Source organism: Pollicipes pollicipes, unplaced genomic scaffold, assembly GCF_011947565.3.
Source record: "Pollicipes pollicipes isolate AB1234 unplaced genomic scaffold, Ppol_2.1 Scaffold_4881;HRSCAF=5763_pilon_pilon_pilon, whole genome shotgun sequence".
NCBI classification, from domain to species: domain Eukaryota; kingdom Metazoa; phylum Arthropoda; class Thecostraca; order Pollicipedomorpha; family Pollicipedidae; genus Pollicipes; species Pollicipes pollicipes.
In genome coordinates this window covers 50,053,067-50,070,750 of record NW_023596576.1, presented here as the reverse complement: position 1 = coordinate 50,070,750, position 17,684 = coordinate 50,053,067, and positions in this window count along the sequence as shown.

The following is a 17,684-nucleotide window of genomic DNA, read 5'->3' as shown; positions in this document are numbered from 1 at the left end:
GCCGGCCGACCGACGCGTGTTTGCTCGCTGGAGTTATCTATTTATGTAAGAATTTATGCCAGGCAGTTGTTATGGAGGCATGCGAATACACATCGTGATCAGGACCATTGATTACAAAGGAGGCTCGGAGGTTCGCGAAAAGGTGGTTACACGACAGGACGTATGACCCAATTGCTGCCAGCGAATTAATTTCCATGACATGAATTTTATTTCATGAATTCTAACGCAGATGCTACTGTGAAATAATTTGTACGCGACAAAACTTCTAGTACAATTTCTTCGCGATACTGCTTCCAATGGAGTGAGTCGTGTGCAAAACTTACTACGGGACAGGTGGTCGAACACAAAAACTCCGACGTAGCATTGCTTCTGCGCGACAGAACAACGCAGTTACTGGTACACAGCATTACGTCGGATGCGAGAACTCGAACGCATTAACATTTTCGCGACGAGCGGACAACGGCTATGGGCTCCCATTGAAGGTACCGGGATTGCGTTCTAGCGTTGGAACGTGGGCTTCCTCGCCGGCAGAGCTTCGTCACCGCTTCTGTAAGGCATAGGCCCCTGTTTTCGGACATGGGTTTTCCGTTCATTACTGCTAACAGGGGCTTCCGGGAGAGAACAGACCCTTAATGATCTCAGGGGACCCCGAGCGATGCTGTGACCCTCCGACTAACATTCTTGGTTCCTGGACCTGTCACAGCTCTGACCTAAAAGTTACGGGACGATTCCGGATTATAAAGGACCAGAATATTGGCCAGAATTGAAGATGGAATAGTGTCCGTGAAAAAGTCCTGGCTTTTCAAGGTGACTGTTTAAAATGAAATGAGAAGCTCTGGTCTCTCACGGCCGTTCCTTTCAAGCAGAATTTGCGCTCATCACAAGGGGAACCTAATACCACTAACAGCAGCGCTCTGTATTTGTATCCCTCTTAGATGACCAACCGATTGCAGACCTAAAGAATCGCATTGAAAAGTCAAAACGTCTTGAAATGCGCTCTTTTTATGTTGAAGACGACCACTTTGCTACATAATCCCAAATTCGCTGTCATGTTTTAGACGATCCCATCATTTGAGCTTGAGGGGTGACCCTTAGAGGTCAGAACTTTTTAACGGACGTTTATTTATGCCCCGCTTAATACTCTGACAAAATGTGGTGTTTGATGTGATGACAAAATGACAAAAGTCGGTGTTTTTTTCTAGCTGATTTGAGGGGCCCGTAATTTTTCCTGAAGCCGACCTTCCAGAGCACGTGAAATTACAAAATAGGTGTCAGATTCGGTGTTCTCGTGCCATGATTGGCGGACCTGGAACGTTGTATTAAGCATGCCAAATGCGCTTAGCGTTCTGTGTGAGGTTATAAGTTGCACATGCGTTTGCGTTTTATTTTACGGCATGTACTGAGGCCGCCTTTGTCAACCACCAACTTGGAGGAATCTCCGTATACCCTGCCCAAACCCATACCTGACCCACTTAGAATTCCTGGATCTCCACATGTTGCATTCTCCGGAACTCATGGGTATCCTGGACCCCGCCCCTTCCTGAGATATTTACCCATGCCCCTGGCTGTAACGAATCATAAGTGCAGTTGGTCCCACAGATCGATGTTTCCCTCATAATAACGTGACCCTTTTGTTTTAGTAACATCTTGTTTTGATATGTTACAAAAATAGCGCAGTAGCGCCATATGTTCTTGGCCGCGCCAGTTTCCAGTCTTTGACGCGTCGTTTGACTTCCAGAAATTGTCATCTTGGGGGATGTGTGTGCTGTGTCCATGGTTCAAGTACGGCCATGTTAAAACACTCGTATGGATATGCTTGAAGTGTTATTGTATGACAATTTTGAATGGATCAGCAATCCAACTACCTCATGTGCATACACGTATATCGCCTTGACAAGCTGATGCAGTATACCAGCTGAAGCCAACATCCCTATATTAGAATGTTTAACTTTATTTTCAAGGAGACTGGGATGACCATTGTGATTGCTGTCAGAACTGTTTGAAATATTTGCCCAATGAAACCAACTCTTTGACATTGTTCAAACAGTGACCTTTGCACACACTGAAACCAAAACGGCATTTGAGGACAGCAGGTGTTTGGTTCTTTTTTGCAGGGTGAGTAGCTTATGGCAACTAAAGCTACAATCTTGGGTTGTGCAACATTTTAAGAACTGGAATGTGCATTGGAGATGTAACTGTCAATGATGTCAGTGTTGGGCCTTGCAGCATTTACAAAATGGGGTGTTTGTCAGGTTATTGTAAACATCCCTGAAGTGGCTATCATCTTTCGCTAGTGGGTTAGTTTTTGCATGTTACTGATGCAGGTGAAACATGCATACTAAGACAGCAGACAAAGATGATAGACCAAACCATTAGTCCATCTAGGCTGCATGGTCATTTGTTTTGACCTCAACATGGCTTGTGATGAGAATATCTTCAAAGCTATTCTTGTTTTTTTTGGCTGTGTGTAATGGATAACATTAAAATGCACTCAGAGCATGGCTTTTCCTATTCAATTAGTTCAGTTCTTTAATTACTTGTAATATGTCTGTACGGAGACAAAAAATACAAGGTATCAGAAACTAGGTCAGTTGGATGTATCTACATTACATTTGAATTTACGTTGGCAACTTTCAAACCTTAATACCCTATGTTAAACATTCTGGGTTTTGTAATGCTGACTGTACTGCTATGAATCAGATAGCTGTAAAGCTTGACAATATGTTAATTTGCTAGCTAATATCATGCACGCTACAATAAAAATGAATGGGAACCTATTATAGCCTTGGCCTTTGGTAAACAAATGAAGTATATAAGATTAGCCCAAAATTGTATTAAGCTCCCACAGCACATTTTTTGTATCTTTTTCCCCTTTCTGTCTCCAAGATGGCACAGGATGAAGGTACTGGGCCAGTAATTTGCAGGTTGGAGCTGGGCCATGCCATTGCAGTGGTTGCTCTCAAACAACACAGCATCAGTTTGGATGTGGTGCCAGGGCCAGCAGGTCAGTGGTGAGAGAGGGCTCATGCTGTGGGTAGCAAAGGTGAAGGATTTAGTTGAGGTTTCCAATGGGTTGATGACATGGTAGCTAAATACAAATTTTGTTTATGCTATTTTCACTCGGAATGATCCCAAGGCTAGGGATCTTCAAAAACTTTTTAACCACATGACCACATGTGACCACAACCTGGCAAACCACATGACAGCTTTTTAACCACATGGTGGCACCAGAAATATTACCACTTATATGATTTTCATTTCAACCTGCAAGAATTGGCACAGAGACTTCCAAAAAAATGTTGGCCTCATGAATGATTGGTTATTTGCCTACATCCTAATCCCCTATCCTTGTGACTTATTATATTGCAGTTTTGGGCGATCTTTGACTGGTTGTGTCAAGAATGACACTAATTGCCAATGTCACTGGCTCTGATCCCATGATTCAACTGACAAGCATCAGATCAACACTGATTTTGAAAGGCATACTATTTAAGCAATTTGCTTCTAGCATGAACAATGCATGCCTTGTGTGATATTTGACTAGATTCTGAGTCAGTATGGAACCAAATCAAGCACATGTCTTGCTCTTCGCCACTATCTCCAAAAGGTGTTATAACAATGCTGTTTGTGACAGGGCACTTTCAGCAAAACTCACCATCAGCATCCAAACCCACTGGCATTGTCAACATGAGGACAGCATGGCCTGCCAGTGAGTAAATGCCACCAGCCATGAGGCAGCAGATTGTATTGTTGATCGACCTGAGCTGCCTGAGCGCCGACGCGCCGTCCGATGGCACGTTCGAGGGCTGGATCCGATGCCTGCAGCGCGCCTCTCTGCGCCTGCTCATGCGTCACGCCAACGTGCTCGAGAGGGACGGCGGCCTGCGCTGGGGCTTCCGACTGTTCGACTCGGCGTGCTACAAGCCTGGCGCCGACCGCTCGGGCTTCGCCGACTTCACGGTCGACGCGTTCGAGGCGTTTGAGAACTCGCTGGCCGGCGCGCTGGAGCGGCGGCGGGGCGGCTCGCCGCGCCGGCCGGCCGACACGCCGCCGCCGCCGCCGGCCGGCCAGGCGCTGGCGCGCGCCCTCCAGGAGGTGGCGTTCGACTTCCCCTGGGAGCGCGCCGACCTCGAGTCGCCGGTGAAGCGGCGCGGACAGCGTGCGCCGGCCGCCGCCTCCGTCGACTCCGGCAACGCCGTGTACCTGGTCACGTCCTTGCCGGGCAGCGCGGCCGAGGCGGCGGCGCGGCTGACGGACGGCGCGGCGCCGGCCCAGCTGGCGGTGCAGCTCCGCGCCGCCGTGCTCAGCGACTCGTTCCGCCGCATCCTCTGCGACCGATGCCGCGTGCGCCTGCACGTGCTCGACACCGGCTGCCTGCTGCACGCGCCCGACGAGGCCGTGCAGCGGGCGTTCGCGGCGCTGGCGGCGGCCACCGGCGGCGGCGTCAGTCGTCTGGACGCGCTGGTGGACGTGCCGCGGCCGGGGGCGCTCCGGCCGGGCGACGCCAGGCTGAGGATGGACGGCGGCGAGTTCTCTGTGCGGCTGACCGCGGCTGACGGGGCCGCCGGCTCGGCACCGCAGCTCATCAGGTGGGCCGAGACTGGACGGCGTGCACTGACGCATGGCTGCATGACGTTTCGTTATTTTCCGAACTTTTCAGCCGTAGCACTCGATTTGATGTAGTTGTGGCGATCGTGTGTAGCACTGTCAGCTTTTGGCGACGAATGTGGTGGAGTAATCTTGCCGTTATGGTGTCGTCGTAGCATGATGTTGACCGCTGGATTATTTCCTCGGTGCATAACTCTCACCAAATAAGAAATCCCATCATCCATCCCACAGTTCGCTAGAGCCGGACTCAGATGGTTGCATACTCTTGAGCATAGATAAGGTGGCCAAGGTAGCTGATCTCGACGAAGCCCCACAGCGCCAGTTGATAGCGCTTCAGACAGGCGAGGAGGCCTTTTCAGCGGGGATCGCTTGGGTAAGCACCCGGACATCTTCAAAAGACGACATCGCCTCACAGTGTTGCATCTTGCCTGCTGTTGATGCAATGGTTAGAGTACGTCAGGGCCGGTGTGGTGTTTTTCAGATTAGCTGGATGTGTGTAGCTGTTTTCGTGTAGCGGAGATAGGTTCGTTACGTGATTCCTGCCATGCATTATGTGTAGAAGTGCTTCTGTGTCATTCTTCTCTGATGCCTACTCAGCATTCAGCCGTGCACCGTAGTGTTCGTGAATACGCGTAATATTTATATATGTGTGTGTTTGGTAGATACACAAAGGTGTGTGTATGAGCAAAAAAAAAACATGTGTATTTTGCAAATGTGCACATAAATGCACGACCTCCTCCCGGCCGTTTGGCTGGAGGCCGGGAGGCGGCCGTCTCCGGTGGTGGGCGGCTGAACGCCGCCGTGCGGCCGTGAGTGAGCGCGGCGTCCGTGTGCCGCAGCTGGTGACGCTGAACGGCCACCCGTGCCTGCTGCGCGCCGCCTCGGCCTGCGCGGCGGCCGTGCTCGCCGTGCCGGAGCCGGTCGGTCGGCCCGGCGGTCCGTCGGCCGCGCCGCCGCTCACCGCCGACCTGCTGCAGCCGTGGAGTGTCGGCGGCCGGCCGGACTGGCTCGGTGGTGACCTCTGGCCCAGGTGAGAGACCGCCGGCGCCCGGTGCTCGGCAGACTCCGATGGTGTGCGGCGGAGGCGCCGGGGGACAGTGCTGCTCTCTTAGGAACCCGCCATAACGGCATGTGGGGAACAGTGTCGTGACAGTGTCGTAAGGGTCGGGGACCGTGTCGTGCGAACCCTGTTCATAACATTGGCGCGTTAAACGTTACGTTTGTGCATGGCTCTCCTCCTGGCCGGCCGACCCTTGTGGTGTGTCATGGCGTCGTCGGTCTGGCGCGGCGGCTCTGCTGCGCCTTGTCTCCGCGGGGTCGCTGGTCACTGAGAGACAGGCAGCCCGAGCAGAGCCGCGACACACTAGGGGGAGAGTAGCAATATAGAGCCTGTCCTTTTGTCGAGGATTGCCAGGTAGCTGTAAAAGGTGGAGAGGACGATCGCATCGTTCCTTACGTATTCAGTGCCAGTGTCGATACGTTCGAAGTCCTGGATTGGTCGGCGGTGCTCCAGCGCCGAGCGTCCTGCCTCTGTCGTCCGTTTGACCAGACCGTCGTGCTGCCCTCTGAACAGCGCGACGGACATGTGGTCGGCGGAGAGTAGAGAGCTGCTGTCGCGGGCGCTGCGCAAGCTGCGACCGTCTGCCCGCTCCGGTGCGCCCGCCGCCGCCGCCGCCGCCGCGGCTGCCGCCCCCGCTCCCGCGTCGACCCGGGGCGAGCCGGCGCCGCCGGCCGCCGGCCGCTTGCTGCGTGGCCGTCAGATGATGGCGCACGCGGCGCACATGACGGCCGCGCGCCAGCGACGCGGCCAGCGCCAGGAGCAAGCCGAGCTGCAGCGCCAGACGCGCCGCCGCCTCGAGAAGGAGCGGCGCATGCGCGAGCAGCAGCAGCGCGCGCTGCGGGACGTCAGTGGCGTGACGGACACGGCGGAGCTGGTGTGCCGGCTCCAGGTGGGTGTGGGTGGGTCGGGCCGGACGACCGTGCAAGGCCCTGTCGTACCGTGATTAGTGCCGGGCTAGGGGTCGAAACAGCTGCCGTGGGGACGGTCTTTGAAATAGGCCAGTAAGTCAAAAAGGACCCGTGCTTGGTTGAGTACCGGGTTTGAGTTACGATTGGTTTGGTTTGGACGCCATGTAAGTGGTGTCGGGTGACTGGGTGGATACCTGTCATTGATGACCGCGGGGACCTTCATAACCCGCGCGCCGTCGTGTCCTTGCAGGAAATGAAGGAGGGTTGCGTGACTGGAGAAGACCAGGATATAGTGGCGGCCGTGCAATCAGTCATCAACACATTGCTGCTACACATGAAGACAATGAACGGGGTGGACACGGCGGTAAGCGGTGACTGTGGCTTGATGCATGGCATGTACCATTCAATGGTTGTCGCGGTCATTCACTGTCACTGATCGTCAATGACATTGATCAAATCATGTCGTTGATTCGAATGTGTGAAAATTCCACCTGGAGGCAGTTTGAGGATGTTTACTGGAAGTTCGGCTTGTCGCTAGTGATGTAATTCGATTGCGCCTCCTGTCATCTTCACATTAGTGGCGGGCCCTATTCTCCCTGCATTGGGATTCGTAGGAGTGCGGCCCGCCGCAGCCGCCGTCAGACGGCAGCAGCGCCTGACCCGCGGCCGGTGTCTCAGGCGCACTTGAGGGACGTGCTGTGGGAGCACTTTCTGCCAGGCAAGGGCCAGGTGATGCTCAAGTACAGGGGCGACTCAGCCCGGCGCGTGCGCGAGTACATGTACCAGATCATCCTGCTGCTCGAGATGTGCTGGGTAAGTGACTGGGCGGGCTCAGGACGCACGCGAACTGGTGCTGTGCTGCTTCCCCGCCGCGGCGGAGAGGCTGCCGCCGCCGAGACGCTGGTCGTGTTCAGTTTTTCCACAAGTTTTTTTTTTTGCTGCAAGCCGAAGAGGTCACAGGCAAAAAAAAAATTAAATATGTGACAGTGCATACCGTTGATTTGTTTCGTTTCGAGGGTGTTTCGCTGTAAAGTCTGCAGCTCTGTTATATGTTAACATGTTGAAAAGGAAATAGTAAATGAGCATGTCTCATGTTACAGCATTCCAGGATATGTGAGCAGCTGCCCCGTGCCGAATCTCAACAGTCGCCGGGCGTCAAAATTTCGAGAGCTCAGTCTCAGAGCAATTCTCTGTCTCAGATCTCAGTCAGCTGACGTGATCGGTGTCAGATGTCAGTCAGGTGCCGGAAGTCAGTCAGCTGACGGCGTCTGTGTCGGCTGTCAGTCAGCAGTCAGCTGACGGTGTCGGTGTCAGATGTCAGTCAGCAGTCAGCTGATGGTGTCGGTGTCAGGTGTCAGTCAGCAGTCAGCTGACGGTGTCGGGGTCAGGTGTCAGTCAGCAGTCAGCTGACGGCGTCGGTGTTAGATGTCAACCAGTAGTCAGCTGACGGTGTCGGTGTCAAGTGTCAGTCAGCAGTCAGCTGACGGCATCGGTGTCAGGTCAGTCAGCTGTCAGCTGACGGCGTTGGTGTCAGATGTCAGTCAGCAGTCAGCTGACGGCATCGGTGTCAGGTGTCAGTCAGCTGTGTCGGCTGACAGTGTCGGTGTCGGTGTCAGGTGTCAGCTGTGTCGGCTGACGGCGTCGCTCTTACCGCAGGTGTTGGGTGGTGAGGCGTGCGAGGACGACAAGTACCAGCTGGTGGACCTGCTGCGCATGATCTCGCTGCACGGCAGTCCGACCGTCATGACTGAGTTCATGCAGGACGTCATGGTGGACAGGTGGGGTGGAGCAGCGGTAGGGCTCGGCCCAGACGTTAGAAGCTGCAAAATTAGGTGGGAAGTGCTGTTGAAGAGACGCTTGTTCATGTTTACGGCCGACAAGGCTTCATGGCTTTATGCTTGATTTGGCATCATGCCTTTGGCTGTTTTATGGAAAGCTACTTGTGTTTTTACAAATGTCCCTGGTAAATCGTTTTGCCCAGAACGGATAACACACCGTCCTAACTCGCGACCGACGGTGTGTGTTCGGTCAGTTACCAGCACACGCAGCCGGACCTGCTGCTGGAGCTGTACGACGAGGTGAGCCGCCCGCCGCCGGCCGCCCTGCTGCAGCTGGTGTCGCCCGGCCGGCCGGACAGCTGCCGGCCGCCGCCCAGCGTCGCCAGCAGCGGCCAGCAGCCGCCCAGCGTCGGCAGTTTGCTGAGCGCCGCCTCCGGCCCCAGCAGCCAGCCTGTCCTGCTGAGCAGGTCAGCAGGCGGGGCCGAGTCCGCAGGGCCGCGTGGCGGGGGCGGCCCAAACACTCAGCAATGTGTCACCGGTCGCGTCAAGGAAGCACGTGTTCTTCGCGGCCACCTTTTGTGGTTGAGACCGTGGCGGATTTCCTGACTGTTGATAGCGTCTTGTGAGATCGGAGCAGGCCATGCAGTGAAGTGGCTCACCCACCATAAGGCGCAGACATTTAAACGGGCGCCCCCGGATCCGGGTGTGCTGCTCCCGTCCCTGCGCTGCCCAGCTGATGGTCTGACGGTGTTGCCGCCTGCCACTGCCTCTCAAGGTTCAGAGCAGTGCGCGGTGCACCGAGCCGACGTGGGGTCTTGTAGTTGAGTGTTCGGGCCGCTGGCCTGCGTACGGACAGAGAGCCGGCTGTCCCGCATCCGTGCTGAGCTGTTTGGTGGGCGGTACAGGAACGCCAGCCTCTCGAGGCAGCCCAGTCTGCTGGAGGCCACCAAGAAGCGGCAGATCATGGTGCCCAAGCCTCGCGAGATGCCGCGCCACCAGAGCAACAGCAGCGGCAGCAGCCGGTCCCACGTCCTGGCCTCGGCCGCCGCCGCTAAGGCCGCCGCAGCCGCCGCTGCCGCGGCTGCTGCCCGGGCCGCGCCGGCCAGCGCCGGCAAAACAGGCGAGCGCTTCGGCCCATGTGATGGGACTGGGGTGGGATGTCTCGAGCCGCGGATGCGGGGGGGGGGGGGGGGTGACCTATGCGTTAAGGTCGCGGCTCAGTCTTAGAACATTGGTCGGTGTCTTGCTTTTGGGGTAGCTCGTTTGTTACCGGGGCCTCCTGTGTTATGTCTCGGTTTGCACCATAGTTGCTTGAGCCCTCATTCCGTAGCTAATCACCTGTCAGCTGCGTATGCCTTTGTGGGCTGTGTGCAGAGAACCATTTGTGCAGTCTGCTTGGACTCTATCCCGGCACGGACGAAGTGATTGGATCGAATGCATTCATATCGACACTGCAGGCTGGCCTGACAGCTCACGGTGCCCGTGATATCTGGTGCGTCTCGGCTGCCGCCGGTGGCCGACCTGCTGACGACCGCACTGTGCCCCCAGGCGAGAGGCGCTCACCGTCTGCCGGCCGGGTCAAGAGGAACCTGATGGAGGCGCTGGGCCGCAGCCCGCGCCGCGCGCAGCCGGCGGCGTCGGCGTCGTCGGCCGTCTCGCCGCTCCGTTCGCTCAGTAAGCGCCCCGCCGCCCGGCGCCTCGGGGTCAGAGCCGGCCGGCGTGTGCGCTGATCAGCTCGGTCGGACGGCTGGCGTCGACCGCGGACCACGCCGTCCGGGGTCGTTACGTCCGACCTCGTGGCGGACGGGTGCCGGGAGACTGCTGTCGTGCTCGGTGGTCCTGTCCGGGCCAGTGTAACCCTGCCGGTCACCGCGCGCTGGAGTCGGCCGTGCCGGTCGCCGGCTCGCCTGGTGCTTGTCATCCAACCACAGTGGCGCGCGTGGTCAGAACCCCTCGTCGACCAGGACAAGTCCCAGATATTCCCCGCTCTATTGACGGACGCTCTGCCCGATAATTGTCCGCACTCCAGCCAACGTAAATGTACACTCGATAATGATTGACTTAATTATATGCTAAGGAACTTCTCCGGCCATGCCTAGTGATGTATTACCGGTGGACCACTTGCCACTCGGTATTGGCTGACTGTTGACACTACTTTTTGTATTGTTTGATGTTTTCAGCGCACCGTGTATTACTCCAGGCTGCGCTTGTACGTGCTCAGCTCCGCTGTGGCGTGACCTATGGCCTGTAACCGGCCTGTGACTGGCCTGTGACTGTAACCTGTGACTGACCTGTGACTGATCTGTGACTGACCTGTAGCTGTAACTGCCTTTGACCTGTGATTGTGACTGACTGTGACCTGTGACCTGTGACTGTGACTGTGACTGTGACTGTGACTGTGACTGTGACCTGTGATTGTGACTGACGACTGTGGCTGACCTGTGATTGTGACTGACCTGTGACTGACCTTGACTGTGACTGACTGTGACTGTAACTGTGACTGATCAGGACTGTGACTGACTGTGACTGTGACTGATCAGGGCTGTGACTGGCCAGGACTGTGACTGCGACTGACTGACTGACCTGTGACTGACTGACTAACTGTGACCTCTGCTTTACTGTGACCTGTGACTGACTTTGACCTGTGACTGACTGTGACCTGTGACTGACCGACTGACCTGCGACTGCGACTGACTGGCCTGTGACTGTGACTGACCTATGACCTGTGACTGACCTTTGACTTTGACTGACGTGTAACGGTGGACGCTGGGTGCGATCCTGTAGCGGGTCGGCTACCCTGTGCTGAGCTCTCCGGTCCGGTGTGCTCCCCAGACTCGTCGTTCGTGCCGGAGACGCCGGTGCAGGCGTGCCGCTCGCGCCGCCGGACCGGCCCCGGCGCGGCCGTCGTCAGCGAGAGTCCCGACGGCAAGGAGCTCGGTACGTACCGGCCGACCGCCAGCCGGGCGCGGGTAGTGCCCCGGCACAACTGACAGGCTGATGTGTGGCTGTGATCGCTACGGGGCCTTAGCGATGACTCGGTAATGCCGCCGCTGTGGAGGGGATCCCTGCCCACCTGCTGGTGGGTGTGGTCCACATGACGCCATTACGTGATCGCTGAGGCGACCTGCATGTGACATGGCTCCCGCCTTGAAATGTGTCAGCCTACCTGGCTGCGCCCAAGTGATGCCGCTGGAAACCCCGCATTGTTACAATAAGTGGTGCTGCTTCACAGTATGCTACTTCTTGCCAGCTACATTTCTTAATCCGTGTCGGTGTGATACAGATAACGTGCTTTTTATGCAAAGTATATGAGAAGAGCAACATTTTCTCGCTACGTTTTTGCACATGCACCTTGCAGTTTATGTTTTATATGAGAATGGAGCGTGGTCGCGTGCCGTTTGTCTCCGCCAGCCCGCTGCACTGCCGGGGTATGTGTTGCCGGCAGGCGAGGACGGTCTGACGCCACGGCGCGCCTCCCAGCGGCTGACGCTGTCCAGGCGCGCCTCCTTCTACAACGTGGACGACGGCTCGCGCCACTTCGCGCGCGCGCGCCACCGTCTGATGGCCGAGCGGCTGCAGCGGTCGGCGCCGGCGCCGGCCGCCGCCAGCCGGCTGCCGGCCGCCGACCCGCGGCTCCTCATGAGCCACCTGTTCGGCGAGCGCGGCCGCCAGCCCGGCGCCGAGTCGACTTCGCTCGCCTGGGGCCTCGACCCGACGTCGCCGGCGTCGCGGCCGGACGACGACGGCGGCGACGGCGAGCCCGTCACGCCCGGTCGCCGCGTGCAGTTTGACCTGACGCCGGCCAAGGGGGCGGCGCGGCCGGCGCGCGGGCACACGCCGCGCAGCATCCTGAAGGGCAGCCCCGACCTCTTCAGCACGCCGCAGAAGGGCACGCCCCGCACGGGCGCCAAGCGCAAGCGGCTGTTTGAGGCGACGCCGAGCAAGGACGAGCCGGCCTCACCGCTGTTGCGGCCCGCCGCCGGTGAGCCGGTCGCCTCGTCACAGCCGGCCACGCCGCACGTGACGCCAGACCGGCCTGTGGAGCCGGCCCCGGCCGCGGCGTCGCAAACCGGGCCGGCAGCCTGCTCCTCGGAGCTACCGCGACGTAAACCCGACCGGCCTCGCCGAACCTGTTCGGAAGAGGAGCCGGATACGCCGCAGAAATCCCTGACCGGGTCGGTGGTCTACCCGTCGAAGTCGCCGCGAAGTAAGCCCGCCCGGCCTCGCCGAACCTGCTCACAGGAACAGCTAGACACGCCGCAAAAATCCCTGACCAGGTCGGCAACCTACCCGTCTGAGTCACCGCGACGTAAGCCCGGCCGGCCTCGCCGAACCTGCTCACAGGAGCCAGACACGCCGCAAAAATCGCCTGCCAGGTCGGCGGTCCACCTGTCGGAGTCGCCACGGCGTAAACTAGGCCGACTTCGCCGAACCTGCTCGCAGGAGGAGCTGGACACTGCGCAGAAATCCCCGACCGGGTCGGCGGTCTACCCGTCGAAGTCGCCGCGACGTCGGCTACGCCGAACCTGCTCACAGGAGCCGGACACGCCGCAAAAATCGCCGGCCAGGCTCCGGCCGGACATCGGCACGCCGTCGCGCCGGCTGGTGGACGCGTCACGGCGCGCCCCGTCCACGCCGCCCGGCCGGCTGCGCGCGGCGTCGCCGGCGGGCGACCGGCTGTCGGGCGCGACGCCGGAGAAGTCGCCGGGGAGGCCGCCGGAGGCCGGTGGTGCGGCCGGGCTGGGCGGTAGCCCTCTAGTGTCGCGGCGCCGCTCCGGCTCGCGCCTCGGCCGCGAGAGCGAGCCCGACGCCGTACGCTCGCCCGCCGCCGGCGCCGAGCCGCGCACGCCGAAGCGGTCGGATTCGGAGCGGAGCGCGAGCTGCTGGTGCCCGCCTCCGCTGCTGCGCACGCCCAGCACGTCGCCAGTGAAGAGGCCCGGCTTGCTGGGCGGCGCCGAGCTCGAGCTGACCTCGCCGACCAAGGCGGCGGCGGCCGGCGCGGCCGACCGTTCACCGGAGCTCAGCGAGGCCGGAGACGGGCTGCAGGAGGCTATTGGCGTCTGGCTGGGTGCCGCGTCGGCTCGCACCCCCACCCGGACCGGCCAGCAGCTCCGCAGCGGCGCGTCTGAGCACTGTCAGTTCTCGCCGCCGCCCGCTGCGCTCCCCGCCGCCGTCGACATCGGCGGGCTGCTGGACATCCTGGACGCGTCGGTGGTGGCGGCGCCGCCGGCGAGCAGCATCACGGCCTGCAGCGTCCGGCTGAGGCGTCTGTCGGGGCCTGGCGCGCCGACCAGCCCCCGCCACCGTCGCTCCTCCTCGGAGCACGCGGACCCGGGCGTCGGGTCGGCGCACGGGGCCGCGGAGGAGGGCCCGGCGGGTGGACTCGACCGCCTCCCGGGCACGGCCCCGGCCCCGGCCGTGGAGCCGGACTCGGCGGGGCTCGCGGACGCCAGTCGTCAGGACAGCTCTGGAGACGCACATCTAGAGTGCTGCGCGGGCGACATTGCGACTGAAACCCAGCGCAGTCGCCGTGCGTCGTCTTCGGACCACTCGGCCGACCAGTCCAACCATAGGAAAGCCCCCCTACGCAGAAGGTATCTTCTGAAAAGTGATAGTCCAAGCAAAACGCCGAATGGGAGCTGGGAAATCCTGCCTTCGAGCGGAAGAAAACTCCACATTCGAAGATTGGGCAAAACAAACGCCGGCGCCGCTGTCAGGCGGTCTGCGTCCGCCGGGGGTGACAGCGAGACCGTGGGGTCTCACCACAGCATTGACGCAGCGACTGATGGCGGCAGCGGGAGGGTCGATGGCCCTGGGGACGCACGGCCGCAGGACGCTTCCCCAGCCTCACGGCCTCCCAGCAGGCGACGGCGCTCTGACGGCGGTGGGCGGTGTGCGCGGACGTCGTCAGATGGCGCGCCGGCCGCCGGGCGGGATCTGACGGGTGAGCGGCTGGGGGAATGCGGCGGCGGAGTTTGGACGGACTCAGATGACGGCGTTCAGCCGGAGCCGAACGGCGACCTGGCGCTGGTGTCGTCCGAGACGCGGCAGCTCGGGTGCCGTCCGCTGCCGTCCACCGCCGCCGGCTGCCGGCCCGAGCCGGGCCTTGGCCGCCCTGGGCCCGGCAGCTGCGACGGCGACACCGCGCCGCGGCCCACAGGGAGGCGGCGCCGCCGGAGATCCACGGAGGCGTCGGCGGACGGCGCGGCGGAGGCTGGCGCCGACGCCGGCCCCGGAGCCCCGACAGACCGCACCGGCGCAGACCAGAGTAGCGAGCGCGAGCTCGAGGCGGAGCGCTGCGGGAAACGACGGCGCCGCCGGCCGCGCGAAGTGCGGGGCGTGTCGGCTAGCTCCGGTTCCAGCCGGGACTCTTCCCCCGACTCCGAGTCCGACCCGGAGCTGGCAGCGAGGCTCGACCGCGTGACGCGCCAGACGCTGGAGGACATGCTGGGCTCGACCGGCGGCGGTCTGTCCTCCGGCCGCGCTCCTGAGGAGCAGAACGCCCCGGTCCCGGTGGCGGGCGCCGGTCGGCCGCCGGACCGTGCGCTCGAGCCGGCGCTCGTGGTCGACGGCGAGCCGGGAGACGACGGCCAGGCCTCGGGACCGGATGGCGGCGCGGCGCGGCTGACCACTGGGATGGCAGCCGGGTCGGGGCCGGGTCGGTGCCGCGTGTCGGTGGCGGCGCGCGGCACCGCCGTCTCGCCAGCGACGCCGAGGCGGAGACTGGTCACGGTCTGCACCTCGGATAGCGAGGACGACGACGACGCCCCGCCGGTGGAGGTCAGGACCGGGCGGTCTCGGGACCGCTGGGCGGCGGGTCCAGCCGGGGACGTCGCCCAGGTCAGCATGCAACTGCCGGGTGCACTCCGGACGCCGAATCGCGCGATGGGGGCTGTGTCGCCGGCGACGAAGCGTCTCAAGATCTGCTTTTCTGACGACGAGGACGACGACGCCCCGCCGCTGGAGATCGGGGCTGGGCGGTCTCAGGACCGCTGGACGGCAGGTCCAGCCGGGGACGCCGCTGAGGCCAGTGGGGGTCCGCTGGGCGCGCCCCGGACGCCGGATCGCACGATGGGGGCCGCCTCGCCGGCGGCGAAGCGCCTCAGGGTATGCTTTTCGGACGATGAGGACGATAGCCCGCCGCTGGAGGTCAAAATGGTACGGACCGCCTCGGCAACGGCGAGGAGAGAGGCGCACATGGAAAGCGTTGCCCACGCCTTTGGGTCATATGATAGCGATGACTTCCTGTCGTGGGCGAGGGAAGACGATTTCTCGGCCCGTAAGAAGCAGACTGCGGAGAGGAAGGGCGGGAACGGCAGTGGCCCGCACAACCGTGACAAGCTTTATAGTCAAGCTGATGGTGATGCGGATGCCACAGTCTCTGAAATGACCTTCTCGACGCCGTCGACGAGGAAAAGAAGGAAGGAGGTGAGCTACGCAGAGTGCTCGGAGGACGACGAGGTGGTCTTCCAGGTGTTCCAAGAGGAGGCGCTGTCGGCGGCGTCTCCGCTCAAGCCGCAAGCGAGTAAGTGGAAGCCAGCGCTGAGTGGCCAGTCCCGGGTCTCGTCCGCCGCGCGCCGGTCAGACGGACGGACGAGCCCCGCTCTCGCGCCCGACCCGGCCGCCACCGCGCCGGAGCCGGCCTCTCCGCCGAGGCCGACCGGCCGCCGGCAGCGGGTGGAGACGACGCCGTCGACCGGCGCCGGACGGACGGCCGCGCCGGCCGGGCGTCAGCCTCCTTGGGAGCGGCCGCCGCCGCCACGGGCCGACGCCAGAGCGTTCGCCTTCCGCACGCCGCCGCGGCAGCGTGTGACGCGCACCCGCGTCCAGGACATGGGCCTGGCGCTGGAGGACATCGAGGCGCTGGCTGTGAGTCCGGTGGCGCGGCGTGAGCAGGCGGCCGGCGGGCCTCGCCGCTTGCTCACGCCGCCGACGGCACTCAGCCTGCTCGACCTGACGCTGTCACCGATCGTGACGCCCGTGCGGCCGGGCAGGCGGCGCGGCCGCCGCCGGGCGCGCTGAAGCGCCGCTGCCGGCCCCACGGCTGGTGTCGGCGTCGGACGCGGCCGCACGGTGCCCGCGTCGACCGGGAGCGACCGGCGCCCGGAGTCGACTGCGGCGACTCCGGGCGCCGGGTCCGAATGGGTCCGAATGGTGCTGGCGCCGCCCGCCCCTGTCGCAGCGAGGCGCCAATGAGAGGCGTCACCGCCACAGGGTGTCTACTTCGGGTCAGAGTTTGGGCGTTGTCCGCGTTGTCCGGGAAGGCGCTAGGGTTTTCATCGGACGGCGCAGTTGGTGACCGTGTCAGCGACCGTGCCGCTGCCGTACCGTCAGCACGTCCAGAAGCTATGATTGCGGTGTGCCAGTCAGTGTGGCTTTCTTGTGCGTTGCCGAAACAAGCCAAAGGGAAAATTGATTGGCAGCATGCCGGGCTCCCCATCGATTGCGTTGACGTGTTTGCCTTAATGCCACGCCATGGTCGTATCATACATTTATTAGCTATGACGCGATGAGGGCAGCCCGGTGTTTTTGACGTGTGTGCAGGTCTCAATAAACTTATTGGAGTTGACATTATCAAACTGTGGATGACGCCATTTCAGAGTCGCTTGTTTAACCGATGACTTGCTTGATTCCCAACTTGACTGTTCATGTGTACGTTACAGTAATGGCAACCCTTCATCTGCGGTGCACGGAGACACGGCGCATTGGCACGGTGAAGACCATGCGCTTTTCATTGGGAAACGCTCTGCTTTATGTACCGTAATCTAGCTCTCCTTTGCTACAAACTGCATTACAAATACCGTATTTATCACCATGTATTCAGCACGTTCATCAATCACGATGCGTGGTACATTGAAGCACCTGCAACTACGCAGGGCCACCATAAATAACAATGTCTCTGAGTATAACAACAAACGTCGTCAGCGCCGCCGAGCCGCCGCGCTGAGGTCCCGGAGCTCTCCTCAGTCGGCCGCGGTCGGACCGCGCCCTCCGCGAGATCGCGCCGCGCCGGCGGGCGGCAGCACGCCACAGGGACGGGGCTCCGAGCCGTGCCGCTGACCGCGCGCCCGCCCGCCCGCCGGACGGCCGTCGGTAGAGCCAGCCGCCGGCAAACTCGGATGTACGGAACGGTGTGCGGCATGACAGTGAAAGGTGGGTGAACCCGCGCGACCGTGAAGTCGATGCGCTCGAGAGGCCAAATAGCTGTCATTAGTGTACAAGGCAACCTGCGTCTTTGCGAGCGCACCAAGGAAGGAGGGGTCACGTGTGCGCACTCGCACCCACCGTTCGCCGCACGTGCTCACGCGATAGCTTTGCAGACCAATTGTG